Source organism: Sus scrofa, chromosome 17, assembly GCF_054392235.1.
Source record: "Sus scrofa isolate SSC_HxYL_T2T_F1_AM1 chromosome 17, Sscrofa_HxYL_maternal_Yorkshire_Landrace_v2.0, whole genome shotgun sequence".
NCBI lineage: Eukaryota > Metazoa > Chordata > Mammalia > Artiodactyla > Suidae > Sus > Sus scrofa.
In genome coordinates, this window is record NC_139399.1 from 20,837,789 (window position 1) to 20,858,584 (window position 20,796).

Here is a 20,796-nt window from a genome sequence, read left to right on the forward strand (position 1 = left end):
TTCTCAATGGCATTAGGCACAGTTGATATTTCCCTGCCTCCCGAAACACTCTTCTTCCCTTGACTTTGGAACTTTGGGAATTTTCCCCGTACTCACTAGACACTCCTTTTCAGGCTCCGCCTTATCTCCCTGACACTCCATCTCCCCAAGACTCAACCTCCAGACCCTCATTACTTTTTTGTTTTTTCTTTGGTTTTTTTTTTAGGGCCTCACCCATAGCATATGTCGGTTCCCAGGCTAGGGGTAGAATTGGAGCTGTAGCCACTGGCCTACACCACAGCCACAGCAACACAAGATCTGAGCCAAGTCTGTGACCTACAGCACAGCTCACGACAATGCCGGATACTTAACCCACTGATCGAGGCCAGGGATGGAACCTGTGTCCTCATAGATGCTAGTCAGACTCATCTCCACTGAGCCAAGACGGGAACTCCCCTCACTCCTGTTTTGGTCTCATCCATTCTCATGGTTATATATACTATCTACATGCTGCTTACCATCATGTTCAGATCCCCAGACTGGATCTCTCCTCTAAACGCCAGTTGTGGACCTCTACTTTCCACTGCACAACTCTATCTCAATGACTCATGGGCATTTCAAATGTAACAAGTCCAAAACTGAACTCCTGAATCACCATCTCCACTGCCCCCAAACCTGCTCCCTCTCAGCATCAACATCTCAGAAAATAGCAGCAACGTTATTCCACAAATGTCCGAGTCAAAACCTTTGCAGTTATCCTTGACTCTCTTTTTTCTTTTGACACTAAATAGAATGTCTCTGCAATTCCTGCTGGTTCTACTTTAAAGTTGTACCCAGAATCTTACAACTTCTTGCCACCTTTACCACTTCCACCAGTTCAAGGTTACTGTCGTTTCTCACCTGGTCTCCCTACTTCCTCCCTTGCTCCACACCATCTATGTATTCACCACACAGTAGTCATTTGGTTCTTTTAAAACACAATTCATATTATTTTGCTGAAAATTCTCCAGTAGTTTCCTGTCTCTTTCAAAGTGACAGCCAAAATTCTTACAATAGCTCCCTGGCCCCTGCACCTGACCTCACCTGACCTGCTCCTCCACCCTTTGTTTCACCTTTGACTCCTCCTCTTTACTCATTGGCCTCTGTGTTATTCCTGGAATATATAAGGTAGGCTCCTACCTCAGGGCCTTTGCACCTACTGTCCTCTCCTAGAAAATTCTTCCCTCATATCCCTCATATTCTCCAGTGAATCCTTGCATATCAATATCTATAAAGGTGCAACTCCCACCTGACATCAGTACTCCCCTCACCCAACACACCGTGTGGCTCTTGTACTTCATGCACATAGGCATCCTGATTCTCTTCCAACCAAGCACCTTCCTGCTTCAGGGCCCCTGTGTGTGCTCTTCCTTCAGCCTGGCACACTTCTCACCCAGATAACCACATGGCTCCCTCCTCATGTTCTTCAGGTCTTTGCTCAAATGTAATCCTATAAAGAGATTTCCCCAAACTATTTTAGTTCCAGAATGTAATCCCAAAAGGACAGAAACTTTATGGGTTTTTTCATTGCTATATCCTTAGAAACAAGAATAATGATCAATAACAGTGTTGAATTAATATGATCTAAGGAATATAGAAGAAAACAGATTATATTCCCACTCCCCAAATATATTTTAAAAGAATATGTTCTTTTTTTTTTTTTTTGCTTTATAGGGCCGCACCCATGTCATATGGAGGTTCCTGGGCTAGAGTTCCAATCAGAGCCGTAGCTGCTGGCCTATGGCACAGCCACAGCAACGCAGGATCCGAGCCACATCTGCAACATACACTGCAGCTCACAGCAACACCAGATCCTTAACCCACTGAGTGAGGCCAGGGATTGAACCCTCAACCTCATGCTTCCTAGTCAGATTCATTTTTGCTATGCCACGACGGGAACTCCAGTTCTTAAAATAAAGTTATGGTAAATAGATGCTGTCTTAGCTCGGACTTCTATAACAAAATGACATAGATTGGGTAGATTCAACAGCAGAAATTTATTTTCTTACAGTTCTGGAGGCAGGAAGTCCAAGGTCAGGGTTGCAAAATAGCTGGTGATTGATGAGAACCCTCTTCGTGGACTGCAGACAGCTGCCTCTTTGCTGAATACTCACATGGCTTTCCCTTGCTACATGGTCTTGGAGAGGAGAAAGACGTGTCCCCTCCTATTTTTATAAGAACATTAATCCCATCATGAAGGGTCCATCTTCATAATCTTAGCTAAACCTAATTACCTCCCAAAGCCCCACTTCTAAATACCATCACACTGGGGATTATGGCTTCAACATATGAATTTGGGAGACGTAAACATTCATTCCATAGCAGATACATTCTTAAAGGACTGGATTTATCATTGGATGAATTGATCATGAATTCACTGGTTTTCAGAAAATTGGCTGCTGCTTGTTCTTGGCGGTGGGAAATATAAAGGCAAACCTTAGGCCATTCTGCTCAAGGAAAATCATGAAAAGAAACAAATACCTGAAATTAGAAATTTAAAAAAAAAAACATAATCATGGCAATTTTAAAATATAAAAGAACAGGAGCTCCTGTCTTGGCTCAGTGGTTAATGAATCTGACTAGGAACCATGAGGTTGTGGGTTTGATCCCTGGCCTTGCTCAGTGGGTTAAGGATCTGGCGTTGCTGTGGCTGTGATGTAGGCTGGCGGCTACAGCTCCAATTTGACCCCTAGCCTGGGAACCTCCATATGCTGCGGGAGTGGCCCTATAAAAGCCAAAAAGACAAATAAATAAATAAATAATAAAATATAAAATAAAATTTTAAAAAACGTTCCCATCATGATGCAGCAGAAACAAATCCGACTAGGAACCATGAGGTTGCAGATTCGATCCCTGGCCTTGCTCAGTGGGTTAAGGATCCAGCGTTGCCTTGAGCTGTGGTGTGGGTCACAGACATGGCTTGGATCTGGCATTGCTGTGGCTCTGGTGAAGGCCGGCATCAATAGCTCCAGTTCGACCCCTAGCCTGGGAGCCTCCATGTGCCTCAGATGCAGCCCTAAAAAGACAAAAGACAAAAAAAAAATAAATTAATTAAAATAAAATAAAATATAAAAGAAGAAAACTTCCAGAAAAATTGCAGAAAGAATGCATATCTACTCCCTGTCCCTCACTCTCAAGAAAACGTATGGAGAGAACAAAAAGTGGAGAAGGAAATTCCATTTAAAGAGAAACCACATAACTGGTATAACTCCATGCCAATGATCACACAGAATATGGGTGTGCAGTGATGAGGCTTAGAGTTCAGGCCCCCTCTCCAGTCCTTCCCAGTATGTGAGGGTATTCCAAAGGGGAGAGAGAAGGCCTAGTGTTATATTCATCTGAAAGAAGACTGCTAAATAGTCCTAGGATTTTCAGACATACACTGACCTCAGGAGTTCATTTCAGAGAGAATAGATCTTGGTACAGCTGGCTTTCCTATTTTCTCCTTTCATGCTAACATTTTCTCACATACACCATTAATAAGGCACCTCTGGGAACTCTGCTAGCCCCAGTGGTGTAGTTTTTCCTATCACCATTACTTTCAGATTGACCCTATAGGGGCTCTAGTTCCAAACTAACTAGTGTCCTGGGTTCAGAATATTGAAGGGAAAAAAGATGTGACCAAGAATTCTATACCTTGCTAAAGATTCTATTTGCAAATAGAAGAAGCAGAGTGGCATCTTTAAATAGAGAAGTGAGATAGGCTGGGACCTAGGACCATTTGCTGCAGTGCTTGCCCCGAGACAACCATCTCCTTGAATACAAAGTGACCGTAAGGACTAAAAATAACTGCACAGGAGTTCCTGATGTGGCTCAGCAGTTACTGAATCTGAGTAGCATCCTTAAGGACGCAGGTATGATCCATCCCTGGCCTTGCTCAGTGGGTTAAGGATCTGGCATTGGCGGGTGCTGTGGTGTAGGTTGCAGAGGCAGTTCAGATCCTGCATTGCCATGGCTGTGGTGTAGGCCAGCAGCTGCAGCTCCAATTTGACTCCTATTCTGGGAATCTCCATGTGTTGCAGGTGTGGCCCTAAAAAGCAAAAAAAAAAAAAAAAAAAAAAACCTGCACACATAAGCAGTTGGGACAATTATGAACAAGGTACAAAAAGACCAAAAACCTAGCTGCCACTTCTGAGGTGTCAGGAGCCAAAAAGCAGGGTACTGTTCAAGAGCCCTTCTTCACCCAGAACCATCAAGACACCACCCCTCCTGTTCAACCCACAGAATTTACCTCTACCCTCACTCCATTTAAAAAGGACCAGCTTGGAGTTCCCGTGGTGGCGCAGTGGTTAACTAATCCGACTAGGAACCATGAGGTTGTGGGTTCGATCCCTGCGCTTGCCCAGTGGGTTGACGATCCGGCGTTGCCGTGAGCTGTGGTGTAGGTAACAGATGCAGGTCTGATCTGGTGTTGCTGTGGCTCTGGCATAGGCCGGTGGCTGCAGCTCCGCTTTGACCCCTAACCTGGAAACCTCTATATGCCGTGGGAGCGGCCCAAGAAATACCAAAAAAAAAAAAAAAGACAAAAAATAAAAAAAAATAAAAAGGACCAGCTTACCCCCCTCAGGGAGTGAGCAAGTGAATCTATTACATGTTTTTGCTCCCTCACGTTGTGAATCTCAAGAAAGCCTTGCCTGAATTTCTTGTCTGGCTTCTTAATCAATTTCTGTTGATGAAGGAGGCCAAGAACCCTGATCAGTAACAGAAGAACTTGTATATTTTTTCACCCCCAAACTTCCCTGAAAATGTTGTTTAAAGATGTAATAAAGATGTAAATAACTCGCAAAAGTAAAATGTCTGGCAATTAAACACAAAAGTACATTAATATCGCTTCTTTTTTTCTCCTCTGGAAACAATATAGTTGTCACAATTCCACAAAATGTCAAAATAAGTAATCGATAATAGTTTAGTGCCAAAGTCCACAAATGAGTCAACCACAAAAAAATGTAAATAGACAAGAGGAATATGGATGGATATTTGCTCATGTCATTATTACGGAGGACATCGACATATGCTCTTTCATTTCTAAGCTTGATAAACAAAGATTTAAGACATGATTTTAAAATATTTAAACAACCATGAATGGAGCTAAAAGTCAGACTTAAAGTTTTCAAAATAATGAGGAGGGAGAGGACAAAAGGTAAAACAAAACAGACCATAGCGCAAAAGGAAAAAAACAAAGGAAAGATCTAGGGTGATACATTCTTGGGAGTTGCCTCTGTTTTCACCCCACATCCATTTCAAAGCCATACGTGGTACTTTGTTGACTTACCAAAAGTAAATGCTCTCTGTAGCGCTAATAGGTTGTAGTGAAGATTTTGTGCAGAGAGAGAAGGGACAGCTTATACTGCACTCTACACAGCCAACGATCTAACACAATTCCTGTTATACATTTCTTTTCATGTTCAAAATCCTGCTTGGGCCCCTCTTGGGCTCCCAGCTACTGAGTTTTACACTATCACAACACTACCTAGCAAGAAAGAATGAAATATTAACAGAGAGCAACAACATGGATAAATCTGAAAGACAGCATAGTCAATGAAAGAGGTCAAAAACAAGTACAGACTGTATGTTCCATTCATACAAAAGTCTCAAAAAAGGCAAAAGTATGTGATACAAAGCAGATCCGTGATTGCCTGGGGTTCAGAAGAGGGCAGAGATCCTCTGCAAAGAGGAAACTTCTTACAGTGAAAGTCTGTTCTGTATGTTGATTGTGGTGATATTTATGTGATTATGTACTATTACCAAAGTTCATCAAAACCGTATAGTTAAAACAGGTGAATTTTAAAGTCATAAAGAAAAACAAAAGAATCAAAACTTTATTCTCAGACTACTGAGAAAACAAAAATATCAAAATCTATAAACTATATGGATTCCATTTCTAACAGAAAGAATAAGAGTAAATGAACTAGGTGGTAAGTTAAGAGGCTCACAAAAGAAAAAAACTACAAAATCTGAAGAAAATTGTTCAAGTGACAAGATGTAGACATTAATTTGAAAGAAAAAAAAAGATCTGCAAGTAAATCCAAAAAAAATTGATTATGGTTAAAAAAGAAAAAATCCTACCTAACATAATTATTGAAAAAAGGAGGAAGTACAAATATATAAAATAGAATACCAAGGGAGAAATAAACTATAGAGAACAAAGAAAAGAAGTATAGGAGACTACTGTGCGCAACTCTACATAATTTCTTTGAATCTTTTTAAAAATAATTTCTTTTTAAAAATAATTTCCCATTATAAACCTCAAGGATCAAAATTGTTCTGAGAACTAAAGATTGAAAACAGACAAAGAACCACAAAAGAAGTATAGAAAGTTGTCAATGTACCAACCAAAAAATACCAGCACTGTCAGCTCCAGGAATGAAATAATCACTTTCTCACATTAATTCATTCTTGCAGCAAAACCCCTCCTCTGAAACCTACCAAAGACAGTACAGAAAGAGACATCTGCAGCTAAGTCACTCTTAAGAATACTGAAACACATTTCCAACAGTTAAATAATAGACTACGATCTAGAAGTCATTAAAATAAATAACACATCATTTGTTAAATGGTTCGTATTTCAAAAATTATTATAATTCATATGCTAATAAATAAAAGGATAAATACCAAAACAGTATTTTATGAAATCCAATATCCATTCCTGCTTTTTTAAATCTTTAGTAAAATGGTAAAAGATGCTTAAGCAGTCCCAATTAGATGTAGTTTTTCCTACAAGCAGGGATGACCATAATTACCACTTTATTCCCCATGGTTCTAAAAGCCTAACTTCATACAATTACAGAACAAAATGACAAACACAATACACAAAGGAGGCCCTTTTATCATAATTTGTGTATCCTATGATTGCATCCCTGGAATTTGAAAGGATCAACTGAAAAAAAGTTTAGGAACTATTGAAGAACTTAGTAAAGTGACAGTTTATGAGATGCAAAACCCAGAAGGTTTTTCTGTAATCAGACACCAGTTAAAAATAAAATGAACGAAAAATACCCATTGGCAATAATAAGAAAAACAAGCAATTTATGTGGACATGTTTTGGATAAGAAATGTACACGACCCATAAAAAAATTCTTTTAAATGTAGAAAAAAAGATTTGAAAAAATAATACCATTAATATATTATTTTTGTAATTATGGTCCAGGTACTTAGTCGGCTCTGTCAGGGGTGGTTTCTGGTACTCCTCAAATTAATCCAGTGAAAGAGGTGTTATCATCCCCGCTCACCATGGGAAAATGTAAGATTGTAAGAAAGTTGATCCCTTCTAACACAAACTGTCTTAAATGAAGACACAATCAAAACAGCAAGAGAATAATTCTGAGTTCCACTGTGAATTTGTATTGTAATTGTATTGTAATCTGTACCTACTGCAGTAGTGTTCACAAGTCTGCAAATACAGCCCTGCATCATCCAGAGAGGAAATGGCATCCCCCGGGAAAAAGAGGAGCTCTTTGCAGAAAGGTGAAACCGCCCTGCTCTTTCCCTTCACAGAGCCCCTGCATTGCATTGTCTCAGCCCTTAGTCTCTGTTGAAATTAATGCTTCGATAATAATCTAAGACATTAGCATTGCCTTTCTATCTCCTCTCACCACAAAAGAAGTGAAACTCGGAGTTCCGGTCATGCCTCAGCGGAAATGAATCCGACTAGGAACCATGAGGTTGCGGGTTCAATCCCTGGCCTTGATTAGTGGGTTAAAGATCCGGCGCTGCCGTGAGCTGCAGTGTAGGTCGCAGACACGGCTTGGATCCTGAGTTGCTATGGCTGTGGATGTGGCATAGGCTGGCAGCTACAGCTCCGATTCAACCCCTATACTGGGAATCTCCATATGCCATGGGTGCCGCCCTAAAAAGCAAAAAATAAAAAAATAAAATAAACTGAAACTCTTACAAAACATGTACTTCAAAGCCACACCTAATTCTGTGTTAGTTGGAGCTCTCTAACAATGGATTTTACAGATTTTCCCTCTGTAAGATGACATCCTCTTATCATAAAGGATGTCAAAGAAATTCTGGCTTAGAAATGTGTGTTGCTGCCGGGGTGTCAGAAATACAGCCCATCCTCTGCAGCTGGGCAGTTAGGAGACTCACGGCTAATGTAAGCCTGTGATGACTATCAACACAGGAAATGAGGCACAACGTTTGCCACCTCTGTCTAGTCTCCGCACAGCAGCAGAGCAGTCACCTAGAAACATATGTCCGACCATATGTCCTCCTTGCTCACGGTGGCTCCTGCTGCAGCTCAGTACACAAAGCAAACCCCACCTCCAGCACCAGCACCTGCTGCCTCTGTGCCCAGAAAACCACTTTTCCAGGTGCCCATGAGGCTTGTCTCTCATTTCCTTTAATTATCTACTCAAATGGGAAGAAGTCATGGCTAGAGATGTAAATTTGGGTGGTCACAGCAAACAGATATTGCCTAAATCCATGTGTTTAGATAAGATAACTTGGAGAGAGTAAACAAAGGCCCTGGACACAAGACCATGTACAAAAGAGAGGAGGCAACAGCAAGAGAAGTTGAAGAGCCAGGGAGAGATGAGGGGGCCAGGTATGTGGCTGTCCAGAAGCCAAGGGAAGAGCAGGGCTAGAGGAGGATGATGGAATGCTCAGCACATCCAGGTAAGAACAGCAGCTTGAAAGCACAAATAAGCAGGGAGTTCCTACTGTGGCTCAGCAGTAACAAATCTGACTAGTATCCATGAGGATTTGGGTTCCATCCCTGGCCCTGCTCAGTGGGTGAAGGATCTGGCGTTGCCATGAGCTTTGGTGTAGGTCAGACACAACTTGGATCCCGTGTTGCCGTGGCTGTGGTGTAGGCAGGAAGCTGAGGTTCTGATTTGACCCCTAACCTGGGTGGGAACTTTCATATGTTGCGGGGGGTGGTGCACGGAGTCAAACACGGAGAATGGGAGGGGAGACTACAGAAACAATATTTTGGAAACTAGAAAGCAGATGGATGAAAAGTAAATGATTTCTCTGACCCAGTGAATTCAAACCCTGAGCTGGTAGTAGGGAAAGCAGAAAGCCTACACTATTTACACTGCTGAATTTCCCAAAGGCCGAAGAATTGGTGACATCTATTCCCTCTGGAAGTAGCGATGCAGGAAGCACCTAAAGAAAGAGGATTTAGTTAAGATACTGTTAAGACATGATGAGATCCTCAGATTTCCCCAATTCTGTTCAGCCAGGTCACTGCCTTCCATCCTCCTCTGCAGAAGTCTGTACATTTAATTCCTGAAGAGGGTGACTAGGAGGTCTGATTAGGAGACACCAAACGCAATGGAAAGCAGGGTTGCCACCCTGAAAACAGGAAATCCACGAATGTGGGCATTCTGGATGCCAAAATAACTTTCACCAAGCCTTGTTCCTCATTCAGTTCCCAGAATGCCAACTACCATTCAAACAGGAAACTGAGAAAGGTGAAAAGTGAAAGGACTCAACAAACTTCATTTGTATATTCAGAGTTTCCAGTCATCCATTAAATGTTCACTTTAGATGTGAGCTGGTAGCCTGACATCTGAGGAAAATATCTACCCGAAAAGACAAATCCAAAACAGACACAAAACAATCAATTGGGAGAAACTGAAACAATTTAAGGAGGAAAAAAACTTTAAAATAATATCATGAATACCCTTATGTAAAGAAGAGAAGAAATATCACGCATGAAATGGTAACAACTCTCTATGCAATGATATGAAGAGCAGTGCCCGAGAGGCTGAAAAAAGAATACTTAAAATTAAAATCACAACAGAAGTGAGACACAAAGTAGAAGGAATAATGGAAGATAAATTTGAGGGAGCCTCCAGAAGGTAGAGGCAAAACACATAGAAATAGAAAGCGGGGGTAAAGAAAAGATAAGAGAAGCAAACCAGTCTAGGAGGCTGAGTGTCTGATTAGTAGGTCCTCCATAAAAGAGGAACAGAGAGGAGTTCCCATCGTGGCACAGCAGAAATGAATCCAACTAGGAAGCATGAGGACGCAGGTTTGATCCCTGGCCTCGCTCAGTGGGTTAAGGATCAGGTGTTGCCTTGAGCTGTGAGATGTGACTTGGATCTGGCATTGCTGTGGCTCTGGTGCAGGCTGGCAGCTATAGTTCAGATTAGACCCCTAGCCTGGGAACCTCCATATGCTGCAGGTGTGGCCCTAAAAACAAAAATACAAAACAAACAAACAAACAAAACAGAGAAACTGGAGGGGAAGAAGCTATTAAAGAAAATTTCAAGTAGATTTCCCAGAACTGAAAAATGTGGCATTCCACATCATGAGTATTCAGCACAAAGAAAAGAACTGACCCACCCCAAAGTACATCACTATGAAATTTGAGAGCACTGGAAACAGAGATGATATCTTAGGAGCTTTTAGGTGGGAGAAGAGTTCACATACAGGAGGCCAGGAGTCAGAATAGTTTCAGATTTCACAACAGCAGCTCCAGAAGCCAGAAACAATGGAGCAATGCCTGCTAAACTCTGAAGAAAAAAATGTAACTAATCTAAAATGCTTTACCTGAAAAAACTAAAAATTTAGTTTGAGATTAGAATAAAGATATTTTCAGAAATGCAATAATTCAATACATCGCAAAAAGACAGAGAAAGAGCTTACAAATATAACTACCTAGAGGCCTATTTATCCAAAGTACTGAGTGCCTCATCCTGTTTTCTCATCCTGAATTCTTTTCAGGATGTATGGCTGGTGGACAACTGCAGGGGGTTGTGGCTTAACCCTTGTATAACTGATTGATGAGTGGTGCTCCTCTTTTTTTTGTTACTCACATGTCCTTACACTGTACTCCACCAAAATGAAAGAGGGAGAAAAGGGGCACCAGGAAGAGGAGACCCAGCATGAGAGCAGCAAAGGTCATCCTCAGGGTAGTGAAAAAGGGAGAATTCAGGATTGATGGCTATGGAGATGGAACAGTCAAAAAATGCAGGAGAGGAGTTCCCGTCGTGGCACAGGGGTTAATGAATCCAACTAGGAACCATGAGGTTGAGGGTTCGACCCCTGTCCTTGCTCAGTGGGTTAACGATCCGGCGTTGCCGTGAGCTGTGGTGTAGGTTGCAGACGTGGCTCGGATCCCGCATTGCTGTGGCTCTGGTGTAGGCCAGTGGCTACATCTCTGATTCGACCCCTAGCCTTGGAATCTCCATATGCCGTGGGAGCGGCCCCAGAAAAATGCAAAAAGACAAAAAGACCAAAAAAAAAAAAAAAAAAAAAAAGCAGGAGAATCTTTTTCAGAAAGAAGAAAATTATGAGTCATAGATCCACTTGAATGCATTGAGATTTAGACAACTGGAAAAGAGTTTGGGGTTGGATTCATGGTAATACAAGAAATAGAAGCAAGCTATAACTAAGTAATTATTCATTATAGGGAAAAAGTTGAACAGGAAAGGAAAAGTAATTACAGTTTACTACATGGCTCCATTGTGAATGACACTTTCAGATCCTGACACTTTTTTTTTTTTAGGGCTGCACCCATGGCATATGGAATTTCCCAGGCTATGAGTTGAATCAGAACTACAGCTGCCTGTGTACACACAGCCACAGCAAAATGGGATCCAAGCCAAGTCTGCAACCTGTCCCAGAGCTCAAGGCAATGCTAGATCCTTAACCCACTGAGGGAGGCCAGGGATCCAACCCGAATCCTCTTGGATATTAGTAGGATACATTTCTGCTGCACCACAAGGGAACTCCCAGATCCTGCACTTTAAACACCAAATATTGATCTACATAAAATTACAATGCATCTTTTTTTTTTTTTTTTTTGTCTTTGCTATTTCTTTGGGCCGCTCCCGCAGCATATAGAGGTTCCCAGGCTAGGGGTCGAATCGGAGCTGTAGCCACTGGCCTACGCCAGAGCCACAGCAACATGGGATCTGAGCCGCGTCTGCAACCTACACCACAGCTCACGGCAACGCCGGATCGTTAACCCACTGAGCAAGGGCAGGGACCGAACCCGCAACCTCATGGTTCCTAGTCGGATTCGTTAACCACTGCGCCACGACGGGGACTCCTACAATGTATCTTTATTGGGGTGATGGGGTGAGGAATGGGAAAAGTAAAGGTAAAGGTGGGAGGCTGATGAGAAGGAAAGGCAAAGAGGGAAATTTTCTTCTATAATGGGATGTGAGAAGGTAAAGTTTGTAACTAAAAAGTCAAGGAGTATCAGTGAAAGTCTATTATTAGGAATATAAAGATAATACCAGAAATAATTATCTAAAAGACATGTAAGTATTTTCTTCTAGAAAAAGAAAAGTTGGAGGAGAAGGGCTGCTAATTTCTTTGTAAATTCTGTGGAAATATTTGACTCTGTATACTAGGATAACTTTTTTAAAAATGGGAATTTAAATTATAAACAAAATAACCTTTTAAAACTTATTGTTGGGAGTTCCCATCATGGCTCAGTGGAAACGAATCTGACTAGTAATCATGAGGACACAGGTTCGATCCCTGGCCTCACTCAGCGGGTTGGGGATCTGGCATTGCCTTGACCTGTGGTGTAGGTTGCAGACTCAGCTCAGATCTGGCATTGCTGTGGCTGTACTGTAGGCCAGTGGCTGAAGCTCTGATTCGATCCATAGTCTGGGAACCTCCACATGCTGCCAGTGCGGCCCTAAAAAGACCCAAAAAAACCCCACAAAACTTATTGTTGGATATTACATTCCTAAGAGTTGAAAGAGATAAAACATGATCCTCGTCTTTATGGAGTTCATAATGAAAAAGAAAAAAAATAGGTATAAACACAGGATAATAAAAATGCTGTCCCAGGGATATAAAAAAATTTCACTGTGTACTTGAAGGCACAGACTTCATGTGTTTGTATCTCCATTATCCCGTGTAGCACCTGGCAGGCAAGAGTGTGTCAGTGACAAGTGAACTAAAGAAAACATATGCAAGCATGTTGCACTAAGAACAGAAAATAGAATATTTTGCTATGTTCATATGGTGGAAGAAAACAAATCCAGGAAGACTTCACAGCATATGTGATATTTGCATGTGGAAATGGAAATACACCAAGGATTTACCCAGGTGGACAAAGATGGGGAGAATATACAAAGCAGGGAGAACAACTTATAAAAAAAAAAGATGAGAGAGTAGTTTGGTATCAGAATATCGACAACAATATTATGTAACAAACTACCCAAACCTCAGGGACAGGCAGCACTGACTATTTGTTTTTCACTCACATATCTTCAGGTCAGCTGGATAGACTGGGCTGATTGACTGGATTTAGCAGGTTTGTGTCTTAACTGCAGCTTGGATGCGGGAGTGGTCCACTTGCTTTGGACCAAGAGCATGAAGCAAGCTCTTCTGATGAAGATGGAAGAGCAAGAGGAAAGCACATTTCAAAGACTCTGGACCTGTGGTATCTACTCACATGCCATTGGCCAAAGTAATTTACATGGACAAGCTCAATATCAATGGATTGGAAGAAGGAAATTCCTCCCACATTAGGGTTTTGCTGAACATTATTCTTGAACAAAAATCTAAACACACAATAATGTTTGGGCAGTAGCATGAAAACATGTAACTTCAGAAGATGTTCTGTTTGCATTTCCCCCACAAATAATAGTTACTCTATCAGAATGAGCCAATGCAGCTGTTAAGCACTTGAAGTGTGGCAGGTGTGACTGAGGAACTGAATTTTAGTTTTATTGTTTTTATTAATTTAAATATAAAATGGCCACATTTATTAAGATGGCTTATTGCTACCATAGGGAATATACACAACAGTTAAAACTGAGATTTTTGATCTGAGGATTCCTTTCATGATATCAATTCTGAAATTTTAGCTTTCTACATTTTTTCTTTGTCTTTTCCCTAGGGCTCCACTGCAGCATATGGAGGTTCCCAGGCTAAGGGTCCAATCCGAACTGTAGCCACCGGCCTACACCAGAGCCACAGCAATGCAGGATCCAAGCCGCATCTGCGACCTACACCACAGTTCACGGCAATGCCGGATCCTTAACCCACTGAGCGAGGGCAGGGACCGAACCCACAACCTCATGGTTCCTAGTCGGATTCGTTAACCACTGAGCCACGACAGGAACTCCAGCTTTCTACATTTATACATTCATTCGATCATGAATTTTAAGATTTTGATGGCATACTTGTTCCTTATGAAGCAGGCTTAGAAATGACTATGAGGTCCATATAGGCCAAATTAGCCCAATTTCTGACACAATCTGCCTCCCTAACGACCCCCAACCTCCTTACCAATCAATGTGTGTCTCCAGTACAAGAAAAGCTAGGAGAAGATGTGAAAAGTTTAAAATAAATCCAGTGACATCATTAGAAAAGTAACTCAAGTGGATCCCTCTTATTATGATTAATACCAGATAGTCACACAGGAATGTTATTTCCTAACTGGATAATCTTGTGTTATTGTTACATAAATTATACATTTACAAATATTAACCATCTACCTTTCTACTGGGAAGGAATATAACAATTCTGGCCAAAAAACATAAGGGAAGTGTGCATACAAATGCTTCTATACAACTATTTGAGCCCCCAAAACTTAGCACGTTAAAAATACTAATAGAAATGTAGGATTTTTTTTTTTTTTTTTTTTTTTTGTCTTTTTAGAGCCTCAGCCGCGGCAATCGGAGCTGTAGCTGTCAGCCTATGCCAGAGCCACAGCAACACCAGATCTGAGCTGCATCTGCGACCTACATCACAGCTCATAGCAACGCTGGATCCTTAACCCACTGAGCTAGGCCAGGAATGGAACCTGCAACCTCATGGTTCCTAGTTGGATTTGTTTCCACTGCACCACAAATGTAAGAATTTAAGATTCTTTTTCTTTCTAATTCCTTAGCCTCCACTCTTTAAAAAAAATAATAAAAAAAATTTTTTCATCCGCACTGTAGCATGTGGAATTGGAATTTCCCGGGCCAGGGACTGAACCCATGCCACAGTTATAACCCAAATAGCAGTGACACCAGATCCTTAACCTGCTGAGCCACAAAGGAACGCTTCCACTCTCTTTTTTTAATTTTTAGGGCCACCCCTGCGGTATATGGAAGTTCCCAGGCTAGGGGTCCAATTGGAGCTGGAGCTGCAGCTGCAGGCCTATGCCATAGCTTATGGCAAAATAGGATCCTTAACCCACTGAGTAAGGCCAGGGATCGAATCCCATCCTCATGGATACCAGTCGGGTTTCATAACCTGCTGAGCCACAACAGGTGGCTCTTTTTCTTTTTTTTTTTTTTAATGCTACTTCTGTTCCCAGTTAAGTTAATGTGTGTGGTAGAGAAACACATGCCTTAGAAGTTTATTTTATAATAGCTTTATTTGAAATGACTAGTCCCAAATTTTCAATGTCCTGGTGGAAAGGAAGAGTTATCTTAATCTCTATTCATTTAAGGAAAAAAAGCCAATCAAGAAAATTTGTGCAATAGAATTGCTGTAATTGGAGTTCCCACTGTGGCACAGCTGATTGAGAATCACAGCTGTGGCTTAGATTTGATCTCTGGCCCAGGGAAACTTCCATATGCTATGGGTGCAGCCAGGAAAAAAAAAAAAATGCTGCAATTAATGCAGTTTCTTATTTAAAAAAAAAAAAAAAAAGGAATACATTGAAAGAGAAAGTGTTTAAAAAAATAAGAAATGAGCAAAATATATTATACAATAAGGAAAAGGAATCCCAAAGAGAATGAAGGCAGTTCTCAAAGGTCTGATAAGGAAAAAAAAATTCTCAATTTTCTATACTTTTTCCACTCTACTTTCTTTCATAACTCCACATATTTTTCTGGCTCATTTCTAAAGGAAGAATCTTTAGACTATTCCAGGCTGAATACAATCTCATTCACAAAGTTTACCAGGAAACTTTATGGGTGAAAAATCAGGAATAGAAGTAGCTGGTTTCCTTAAAAAGCAAAAAGAGAAAAGAGATAAGATTCCAAGGGACAAGACTTAAAAGATTGCTAAGAAGTGCTTCCTTCTCACTTTGTCTCTTGAGATTCTTGGTAAAAGCCAGGATTTCACATTTTAATTTTGTAGCAATCAAAAAGCTTGAATTACTAATTAAAATAAGTAAATATCATCTTTGCTTATTGATTTGGCAATGGTTATTAGGAAAAAATGTAACACTGTGCTGAAAGATTCAGAACACACTTTTTTGGGAGTGTAAACTGCTACGACCCCTCTGGTCATATGCTTCAAAATCCTGAACAGAAGTGCCCATCCTTTGCGCATGTTCTACTGTAGCAACTTATTTAGCAGCCACAATGTTCTTCCCAGCTACTAATGGAATGCTGTGCAAAAATAGTGTTGCATACTACAGTTGTTATAGAGGTGGGGATGTGAGGAGGTTACTAGTTCAAAAATCATGATTGCATTTAGGTAAGTAAATATTATATGTACCCATAAGTTAATTTGAAAGGGATAGAGTTAATATTTTTTCTTTATACTTTAAACTATTTTCTATAGAAAATTATATTTTGTATGTTAATGTAAAGAGGATATTTCTTTTGCAAGAATAATTTTTAATTATTAAAAATTATTTAAAATTTTATTATCACAAAATAAGGAAAGAACAAACTGTTTTGCTGCCTGAGGTCTGGTTGCCTCCTGTATGGGCATTGTCATCTATTGTTACAAGATAACAATTTTTTTCATTATATTGTTTTCATTATATTATATTGTCTCATTATAAAGAAACCGGAGATAGGCTGAGAGGATTTCTTTTCCTTGTTCTCTGATTCTTTAAACCAAACAAAATTATCTAGAGATAACTGGCCGAAGAAAAAACTCACTTGTTGATTTGTACTATTCAAGCCCCTCCACCCCCATTTCCAATTCCAAAGGCTTAAAGACTGTAGGAATAAACTCAAATCCTCAACATCTGAAATAATTAATTCTGTATTTTTTCTTTTTTTTTGTCTTTTTGCTTTTTCTAGGGCCACTCCCGTGGCATATGTTGATTCCCAGGCTAGGGGTCTAATCTGAGCCATAGCCACCAGCCTACACCAGAGCCACAGCAACACAGGATCCAAGCTGTGTCTGCAACCTACACCACAGCTCACAGGCCGGATTGTTAACCCACTGAGCAAGGCCAGGGATCAAACCTGAAACCTCATGGTTCCTAGTCGGATTCGTTAACCACTGTGCCACAACGGGAACTCCAATTCTGCCTTGTATTGTTGTACAGAAGAGTTAAATAGGGTCTCCTTGTCATCTCAGACAGACAGCTGCCTAGAAGGTGGAGGTTTGGGTTACAGCTTGAGCCACAAGGATGACACTCCACTATCATGCACAAGTTTTTACCCACCCAAGACATGATTTAAGTAAGTCTGGAGACCTGACTGACCTTAAGGCAAACAAGAGCATCTGACTCTTTCCTAACCCTTGAGCCTCTGAGTTCCTTTGACCCCTTGGCTGCTTTTCAGTCTCAAGGCGGTTCTCCTTGGCAGAAAAATCGGAAGCAAAATATGAACAAGTATAAACCAGAGCTTTCAGGGTGACTTTTCAGATTACTTTTTAAATTTTTTTTTTCTTTTTACAGTCCCACTTGCAGCATATGGAAGTTCCCAGGCCAGGTCAATTCAGAGGTATAATAGAGGCCTACACCACAGCCATGCAACACCAGATCTGAGCCACCTCTGTGACCTACACCACAGCTTACAGTAACACCAGATCAGATCCATAACCCACTGATCTGGAGCAGGGTTGAATCCACATCCTCAAAGAGATATCGTCAGGTCCTTAACCTGCTGAGCCACAGTGGGAACTCCAAGATTGCTTTAAATGGTAGCATTTCCAATCCTGATTTGTCTCATTTATTTTCTCCAATAGAAAAATAAAAGAATGAATATGACAGTATGAGCTTCAATAAGATCTCCAACTATTTTTACATTCATAATGTTAATTTTGCATTGTTTTACTTCCGCTATATGTCATTAACTATTCTTTTTCAAATGTCACACATTATAAATTTTCTGGTATTCTTTATTGTTGCCCCAGTCAGACAATTACAACTGACATAAAGCCAGCCTTGCTCTCAGCTCACTCTTGGCATAAAGTCACATTCAAAGATATTACATACAGTCCATTAGAAGATTAAGACAAAGTCTTTATGGGCCTCTCAAGAAAACACAGGACTAGTACACAAAATTTCTGAAAACAAGATAGAGAATATAAGTTGGAAGAGGGTCTGCGGGTGCAGTCAGAATTCTAGTGTGTGAGATAGCAACATGAAGTCACACCAAGGGTTTGAAGGAAAGAACAGAACATATGGTCAGAGCAGCAGGTCTGGAAGCTGACCCTGGCTGGTAAAACTCAAAACAAAACTGGAAAGTTCCAGCTGAGAGTCTGGCCAGAGGGGGCTGCTGGAGTCTTGGCAAAACATGGGTGCAGGTGAGAGTCTAGGAGGGGACACCATTGTTAGCTATGATGTGAAGGATGCTTAAAGATGTGACTTGCAAACCTAACATTTGCAAAGGCAGACCTACACAATATTATTTAGGAGTGATTTTCCTTATGCAATGATTGAAAAGTTAATACCATTCTGACATATTTTCATACTTTTATTTCAAAAAAAAATTTGAATTACATGCAAATTGTTAGGAACGCATCAAAAATAAGTCCATTCATAAGGAAATTGAAAACAACCTTAGGGTGAATACAACATAAGCAAATTATATTTGTATTAGCAGAGATGGGGAAGAAAACCAAAAAGGAAATACTCTTCCTTTATAAAAGTTTCTTTATTTTTACTGTTCCCACTTAGACAAGACCGTTAAAAACTCCGAGCACCAAAGACAGTTTTGGGAAACGTCTGGGTTCTTCATCTGCTAATACAGGACCTACTTCCCTGATAAGCACATTTTGTCAACACAAGGATTTTTAAGAATACGGGAGGTGTGGAGTTCCCATCGTGGCGCAGCGGTTAATGAATCCGACTAGGAACCATGAGGTTGCGGGTTCGGTCCCTGCCCTTGCTCAGTGGGTTGACGATCCGGCGTTGCCGTGAGCTGTGGTGTAGGTTGCAGATGCGGCTCAGATCCCGCGTTGCTGTGGCTCTGGCGTAGGCCACTGGCTACAGCTTCAATTGGCCCCCTAGCCTGGGAACCTCCATATGCCTCGGGAGCAGCCCAAGAAATAGCAAAAAGACAAAAAAAAAAAAAAGAATACGGGAGGTGTATTCATGCATACTTGTGATGATCGAGTTCCTTTCTCGGGCTCAACAACCATGAGAGCCAGGTCTCCTCCGTGGACCACAACTGTAACTACTAGAGAGGTTCTGGAAGATTCAGGACACCAGACCCTCCAAACTCACAGACACACTGTGTCCCAAGCAGAAGTGAGAACATGTCTTCTTCCTTTTCTTCTATTTCACTAGCATGCAAGTAACTTATCTAAGGTTCATGAGGAAAAACAATTTCCATTTTACCACCCAGAAAACTCAGACCAAGACAGACAAACACAGGAGACAAATCATCTTTGCTACTAATCCAAGCTTTGCCTGTCACATTGTAATAGGGAAGAACAAATCTGACTCCATATTAGATCTGGTCCTTTCTCTTTAACTTTCCTTAACCCTTGTCCTCTGTTACTTGTGCTTAGTCATCCTGGCTCTGCACACTTTGTAAAAGGATGCTGCCTATAGCTTGAAATACACAGGATGACCTATTTTACGGCTATGACCTTTAGGTGTGTTATATTTTTTTGGAGTTCCCTTTGGGACTCAGTGGTAATGAATCCACCTGTGGGTTCGATCCCTGGCCTTCTCAGTGGGTCAAGGACCCAGTGTTGCTGTAGAGCTATGGTGTAGGTCACAGACGAGGCTCGGATCCCACTGCTGTCACTAGCGTAGACTGGCAGCTTCAGCTTCAATTCAACACCTAGTCTGGAAACTTCCGATATGCATTGGGTGTGGCCCTAAAAAGCAAAAAAAAAAAAAAAAAAAAAAAAGGATTAAGTTTTTAAATTAAAAAGTTACAGAAGAGAGAATAACATTGTTTTGTGGGAGGGTTATAGGAACCTCGTGATTGACAACCAACCACCCTCCTCCCCTTTCTTACATAAAAGGAGCCTAAATTCTCACTGAGGGAAGATGATTCGTTTAGTCTGCCATCTTCTCCATCTGCTGTTTTTCCAAATAAAGTCATTATTCCTTGACCCGACAACTCACTTCCCTATTTATTGGCCTGTCATGCGGAGAGCAGAACAAGCTTGGACTTGGTAACAGACTTTCTCAACCTTCAGACAAATCTTCTCCCTGGGGCCTTCTGGCAGGCAGGGCTCAATGGAGTGTCAGGCCCTTAACTCAGCTGTGATCCAGAGCTGGATACAGCTCCGGCTAAAGCTGAAACCCAACCCCACCCCCAGCCCTTCCTTCCCACAGGAGCCCTTCCTCCAGCACAACAGCCCACACAGAAATTAAACCCACAGAACCCCCAAAGGAGCAAGCCTGGGGTGAGAATGCCAGCTTCTTGGGCTGAACCTGAGGAGACAATGTTGCTCTCGGATGAGAAGTAACATCAGGTGCAATATGTTCTAAAAGCAAGACAAGTGTGGTTTTTGGCAAAAGAGAGTGCCTGAAGAAGCAGATTAGAAATAGAGAAGATGCTAGACTCCCTGCTCTGTACCAATTCCCAGAACAGCCTCAGAAAAGCAGAAATTTATCCAAAAACTTATAATGGGTTCACCAGCCACATTCTCATTTTCGGGTATTTTCCACCAGAGTGACTTAGAGCAACTAGCACCGAGAGTGCTCCCAAGACTGAAAGAAAGGGTCAGGGGTCAAGGGCCAGGCCCTGCCACCTGCCTTACACTGGA